This window comes from Mytilus trossulus, chromosome 3 (assembly GCF_036588685.1).
Source record: "Mytilus trossulus isolate FHL-02 chromosome 3, PNRI_Mtr1.1.1.hap1, whole genome shotgun sequence".
Taxonomy (NCBI): domain Eukaryota; kingdom Metazoa; phylum Mollusca; class Bivalvia; order Mytilida; family Mytilidae; genus Mytilus; species Mytilus trossulus.
Window position 1 is genome coordinate 40684255 of NC_086375.1, and position 5360 is coordinate 40689614.

Genomic DNA, 5360 nt, shown 5'->3' on the forward strand with positions numbered 1-5360 from the left:
AAAAAGGAAGATTTAGTATAATTTCGATACAAATGTCCAAAAAGTTTTTTTTTTAAATCAATTTAATGGTTGTAGCATAAAATGAAATATTAAGAAGATTATATTTTTTTCTTTTTATTGTGTAGGCTGTAAAAGCGTTGATCATGAACTTTATTCACACAAAATGGTAAATGTTTTTACACCCTCATATTAAAACAAAACAGCATCCAATTCTTGAATTAAAAAAGCCCATTGCTCATTGACATATTTTATCATTACGAGCACATTATCAGGAGACAATTTTGTTTTGCGAATTTGCACGACTTTTGCAATAAACTGACAACGTTGCAGTACACCACGCAAGGGACATACATCTGGGGAAAAAAAATGTAAACAGCACGTTGTAAATTTCATGCACACAAAGCGCTATTCCGGGTTTTCCTTCATCAGGAATGCTCGAAGCCGAATCTTTGAAATTAAGAATGTATAATTAACTTAACGTACAATATTAGAAAAGTTTGTTATAAATCATGTCAGCACACTAGTTTTTACTACTGGGACCGATATCCACCTGCAGAGGTATCGGTAAAACTATTTGGGGAAAAGTTAACGACAAATTTATTTAATTTGTATGCCAAATCAAAATCCATTCTCATACACTTATTTATAAATATTTTTTTACTTGCTAAGTTAAATCAAAATGGATGCTGGATGTGTACTGATTGATGATTTAGTCTTAAATTGAGGTTTTACTAAATTAGTTGTTTATGACTTTTAACTATCTATCAGTAACTGCGAGCACTCTTAGATCTGTACTCAGGGTCTTTTTGTTTGTTTTGATGTACAAGTACCTGTCCACGTTCCCTATGTTATTATTTTAGATTTTTCTGTACATGTATCCATCAGATGATTAAATACGTTTTTAACTGGTTTTTATATTTTTTTGTGTTGTACTCTTACTCTTACTCTTGTCCCAAGTAAGGGTATGGAGCCTTATAACTATTTCAACCCCGCCAACATCTGTATGGGGTTGTCGTTTGTTGCTGTATTACATATTTTGTTTTCGTTCATTCTTTTTGTTACATTGATAAGGCCGTTGTTTTTCTCGTTTGAATCGTTTTACATTAGTTATTTCTGAGGCTTTTATAACTGACTTAGAGGTATGGACTTTGCTTGAAATTGACGACCGTTTGGTGATCTATAGTTGTACATTCTGTGTCATGTTGATCTCTTGTGGAGAGTTGTTTTATTTCGAACATAGCACATCTTCCTTTTATAAAGATATAACGTTCTCTGGTACAATGTAGACGATTCAATTAACACAGAATGTGGACATACCACCATCTAAAAGTTTCAAATTGCCAGCATTCTCTCGTACGACAAAATTACCCGCCGTTTTTTTATCCAATTATACTGAGAGGTTCGCATAATGCTAGTAACTTTACTGTACACTGCGTATGTGCTGTACAAATAATGCCGTGTGTGCAAGAAACAATTTGTAAACATAACACTATAGTTTTATTCCAATGTTTTTCCGTATTACTCCTCCACTTGCTCTCGAATTCTCTGACTGACAATTGCATATTTCTTTTATGATAATATCTTGTTATTTATTCTTGCATGGATAGATATTCACTTCGCGTACATGGAGCGTAAAACGAAAGAAAGATGATCCGAAAACTGCATTAATTTGATTGGCTTATCCAATATCACGAAACGATATCACGACATTTCTATGTCTACTTGTTAGATCATTGGTGACTTTCAAAGGGTATGAAGATGTACATTTCGTCTATGGCTACGGGTATAAGTGATTTCTTCTAAAGTTGCAAAATACTCACACTTATGTAGAAGTTTATTACATTCTGAATCGTACAAAAAGTATAGAAATCACTGATGTTAAAGTATGACCCCGGCACATAACAAATAACGTCATACTGGTATGTGCAAATTACTAGATCATTAATCAATAATTCGAGAAATTTTGAATTTAAGACAATGAGAGTGTTGCCGATCATGATAACAGAAATTTGTGAGAATTGAATATCGATTGCTATCATTTCTCTATATTTGATCATGTTGATTTGCCCTTTCCTGTATGACGTCATATGTCTTTTTCCTTGTTTCAAACGTTAAATTCGATATTTTAAGACTTTTTGCACTCTTTAGAATTCAAGACAATTTGACAAAAAGAAGGTTGTCAGGTGAAATGAGTGAGTGTTTTCTATTTTATTGAAGAAATGATATATATCCATTGCCATGTAAATGTACAGCGTCTTCACCTTTGAAAATCAGCATTGACCTAACAAGTAAATAATAGAAATGCCGTAATATCATCATTTGACACTGGATAAGGCAATCAATTTTTCGTATCACACTTCGTTCAGTGTGATACGATAAATATTTATTCATGCAAGTAAAAGAAAACAAGCCACAACCATAAGTGAACACAATTTAAATAACTCGAGTTGATATCAAACTATATTTAATCCTCACTTTAACCTTGACAATTGCAAATTATAGCTATAGATTAATTATCATTAGAACATACTCACCCCTTCTCGTCCAATGAAAAGTCAGATGTTTGCCCTCTAATTTTCATAATACATGGTTTTCCATGCACTATGAAATGCTATACATGAATGACTTTTCATTGTCAGTTAATTATGAAAGTGAACTCTTATAGCTTCACTAATGAAGTGTACAATCCCCCAAGGCATTTTCCTTGGGAAAATAGCCTACTGATTAAAGGTGAAAGAGCAAAGATTAAAATAAAAACATTTTAAAGTTTGAAAAATTTCATGCATTTTCTAATAATAAATATATAGAATACACAAAACAAATTGGTAAGGATACATAAAATTATATTTATTTAATTTATATACGGTAATCTTACATTTGAGGGAATTATTTTCTTTTTCTTTCCAAAACACACAATGCCAAACTGCTGATATATAATATAAAGCGGAGTACCACAATACGTTTAAATTTATCAATAAAAGTGAGCATTTAATGTTGAATGGTCTGAATTCAAATATTCTTACAGAGAGCTTTATATTTATAAAAAAAAATCAAATTTCAAAAAGGGGATTTCTATTATATTGTGTTGCTTTTTGAAATTATAAAATATTTAAAGATATATATAGTATTAAATTTTACCTGAAGCAGAAGAAAAACAATTTATCCTTCACAAACTATGTCAGTGCCTTTTCATTTCATTCATTGAAATGATCATTACCTATGTTATTTAGGTTTGAATATATTACAATGGGAAAGGACATTTTTGTAAGGTCACTCGAAAGTGTGAATATGTTCTAAATTGGTCAGACAATACTTGGTCATGTTTTATGAAGATTTAAGCCCTCGGCTTCGCCTTGGGCTAAAATCTTCATAAAACATGACCAAGTATTGTCTAACCTATAATTAGTATCATCAAATAGATTGAGGATTGAAAATTGAGAATGAATAAGGGAAGACATACAAATTAAATGCAAATATTCAGAGCTTGTCCAAAATGACAGTAGCGGTGCAATATCGTATACGTTAAGGTTTTAACTAAACCGATACCGATCGATTGTACAGTGTGAACGCTTTTGCTATATAATTGCCATTATATAAATACATTGTCTTGCTTTTTATGGAATAAAACAATTACTGTCTTTTGTTTCGGTACATATGAGTTTTAATAGATTTCTAACATAAAAACTGCTTTTCTCTTCGATCGTTAATAGAGACATATATGCCTCAGTGAATATATTTTTTTTTTTTTTCAAAAGTCAATAAAACCAAATATTAACTTCATCAAAAGATATGGGTATGATATTTTAATTAATGCACTATAAACATTATTAGTATAATAACAGTATACGAGAACAAAGATTCACAAGATATTTGGTTTCAATGTGAATTTTATATTTAGAAATATGTAACATATAGTATAAATGTCGGTCAAACTACTGTCAAAGATTGCACTTAAGAAAGAAACATATCAATGTACATCAATAAATAGAAAGAGTATTTAAAATTTCATGCCAGGTCAAATATCTATTGTTTTAAATAATTTGTAAAAATCGTGTCAACATAGTGTTTCACCATTGTTTTTAGTTGTTCAATTATAAACAGTTTCTATTCAAAAACCGTATAGTATTTCTTCTTTGATTTGGTTGATGATATTTATAAATAATTATGCTTTAATAATGAAGGCTAAAAAAAAAAGAAAAAAAGAGATATACATGAAAATTTTAAATTTTTAAAAACAAGGATAATGATGACCATTAATCATGTTCGTTTGTAGTCATAAACAACCTTTCTCCTATTCCTAGATGTAAAAGCAAGGGTCGGTATTAGTCAAAAGTTCAAACAAATGTTCAACCATTCCTTGCAATTAAGAATGTAAACTTGTAATTCATGCAGCCCAATGATTATAACACATACTTTTATTCTTATAAATACACTCTAAAACACTTCTTATTAGAATGTTCGTGTAACTCAAGAATATATTCTGAAAGGATGCAACTTTAGATTAGGTGTTTACTTGACATACGCCTTTCGTCAGGTGTCAAAAACAGTTTATTCTGCAGATATACCAGAGTTTGTTTGTTCTTTTTTATCAATATTTTCAAGTATTCATTGTTTCTGTTTCTATATAAGTGGGATTGTTGGTGTATTTTTATTTATTTTGGGGGGAGGGGATTTATGATCAAATTCAGGTTTCCAGTTGGTTGTTGATAACTCATGATTTTTTTCTGTTTTCTATGCGTTGTCTGTTCTTTAACGTATCGTCCCACCTTTTTCCCATGTATAGTATGTCCAATATTGTTATCAAATTTGTGTTAAATATCAATCCTATAATATGTTTACGTACGAAAAAGGGTGTGGTAATTTGTAGAGAGGATTCAATCAATCAGATTTCAATATAAGTTAAGTAGCATCGTGATGTATTTTTTACTTTCATACACGTAAGTCGAACATCTTATTTTTAAAAATGAAATTGACGAACAACTGGATTTTACTGTTAATGTTCGTTAAAGTGTATTTCACAGTATTAGATTTTAAAATATATCTACGTCTACTGTATCTCAAGTAGGTTTTTTCATTCTGTTTAGATAATGTAAGAATAGTTGAAGTATTTATCGGTCAGTTTTATTTCATCTTTGACATATATTCTAGTTTGATAAAAATTACAAATTGATGTTTACATACTTTTTGTTGATATTTAAATTTTTCATGTTTTTTACTATCATTATCAAACTTTCTTTCGTATCCATTAAGGTTCGCCAATTGGTAAAACAATTTTTCATCTCAATCCTGATCAAGTTGCTGAACCGGAAGTTAACAGAAATTTGTTGTCGCATAATTGTGAAGCATACGTTGGTTATCCG